At 37.1% G+C, this 1882-nt stretch overlaps 1 non-coding gene across 1 annotated transcript; it reads right to left on the reverse strand.

Moving 5' to 3' along the window:
* LOC114101017 (U6 spliceosomal RNA) lies at positions 1–107 on the reverse strand. The gene has a single exon (XR_003584203.2). It is a non-coding gene; the product is annotated as a U6 spliceosomal RNA (small nuclear RNA).
* Positions 108–1882: the final 1775 nt, after the last annotated feature.

The raw sequence follows: 1882 nt of genomic DNA on the forward strand, positions 1-1882 counted from the left end.
TTTTATATGGAGCATTTCACAAGTTTGCATATCATCCTTGTGCATGAGCCATGCTAATCTTTTCTGGATTGTTCCAATTTTAGTATATATGCTGTTGAAGCAAGCACCATGCTAATTTAAAAACTAATGTTTTTAAATATGGTTGATTAATTCCCAGTGATGCATAATTCAATTAAGTAAAAAGAACCAAATAGCCAAAAAATACTAGTTTAAATGGCAGTTGGGGTACTTCCAAATTTAGCAAATTGACAAAGAAGTTAAAACCAAGTGCATGGAGACTCTAGTTTCTGGTTGTGAAAAGGGTTACTTTCAATTTATGATCTAAAGAAGAAAGTAATGCCTAAGTGTAAAGATAAGTACACAATATATTCAATTGTTAAAAAAAAAAAAGTTGGGCTGGATTGTAGCTCAGTGGTAGAGTGCTTGCCTTGCATGTGTGAGGCACTGGGTTTGATCCTCAGCACCACATAAAAATAAATACAATAAAGATATTGTATCCATCTACAACTAAAAAAAAAGTTGCATCCATTAAAATAGCATTCCACTGGCCTCCAAAAATATAGTATTCTAGAGTCATAGTGTGACATATAAAGTTATTCCATAACAAACAAACAAATAAAAAAATCACACAAGAAGCATTCTTGAAGGGTTTTCAAGGAATAACCTAGAGACTGTTATCCCAGTTTTCCTCTGAACTTGGACCTGATAGCCATTTCTTTGTTTGATCATCAAAAGAATTGGATGCTTTAGATTTAGAGGCCAAGTTACATCAAGTGTGTGTGTGTGTGTGTGTGTGTGTGTGTTTGTGTGTGTGTATTTTTTTTTTTTTTTTTTGCACCTTTGAACTTAAAGTCACATTCAGTGTGGCAAAATGACCACATCACAAGGTTCTCATGGGGAAAAAAACCCTTGCTAAGAAAATAGATTGTGCTCTTTCTTTGTATTCTCACTCCAAGACAGGCATGCAACTAGAAAGAAGACAGATTTGTGTTTAAATTGTTTCTTTAATGTTTTGTTTGACCTTGTACAATTAGTAGAAAATGTAAAAGCATATGTGATGTGACAAAGCAGTACTCACCATCAGTGACGTTCAGAATGGCACAGAGATGGCAGGTGCTGTCAAGAACTGAGACTTTACACTATTTGCAAGCTAAGTTTAAGTTAGCTTGTCACGATGTCATGGATATAAGCAGAAGGTGTGAGACTTCTGGTTCAGAGATAAAGAATTTTATTATTCACAGCACCAGAAGCAGCATGAGCATCAGCATGCTATCATCAGTTTTACTTGTCCCCATGTCCCATGTGAATAGATGCCTGCCTGCACACATATTGGGTAGGGTTACAGAAGAACCATAAACTTAGGGAATCCAATCTTTTCTAATGGAGAGTATTTCTATCTTTGTTCTGGAGAGAAAACTATCTGTATCCTCCAAGTCTGTTTGCTTTGTCTCCAAGCTGGGGCAAAGAGCAGTCAGGCCTCTGCTCACAAGACTTGCAGAACCACAAGAGACCCATGGTCAGTTGTCTCCCTTAGGGCAGGATTTTATTGCAGTTGTAGCATATTGTCTTTGGTGATAATGAGGGAATGGTAACCTAGGAGGAAAGACTATGGTTTTGAGAGCCAGATTAACCTTAGTTCCATTTCCAACATAGCTCTTCATTAGTTTTTTGACCTTAGGCAAATCACTTAATTTCTCTGACCCTCAACTATAAAATGGGGTAGGAACTCTAGTTCCAGAGAATTGTTGTTTAGATCAACTGAGGAAGTGTAACTGCTGACATAGTATCCTGAGACACTTGCTCTACTAAGTCTAAGTCCCATTCTGTTCAGTGCGATAGTAGTAGGGAACTCCTTTTCCCCAGTCCTAGTTTCAATGAGGAA

This window comes from Marmota flaviventris, chromosome 13 (assembly GCF_047511675.1).
Source record: "Marmota flaviventris isolate mMarFla1 chromosome 13, mMarFla1.hap1, whole genome shotgun sequence".
NCBI classification, from domain to species: domain Eukaryota; kingdom Metazoa; phylum Chordata; class Mammalia; order Rodentia; family Sciuridae; genus Marmota; species Marmota flaviventris.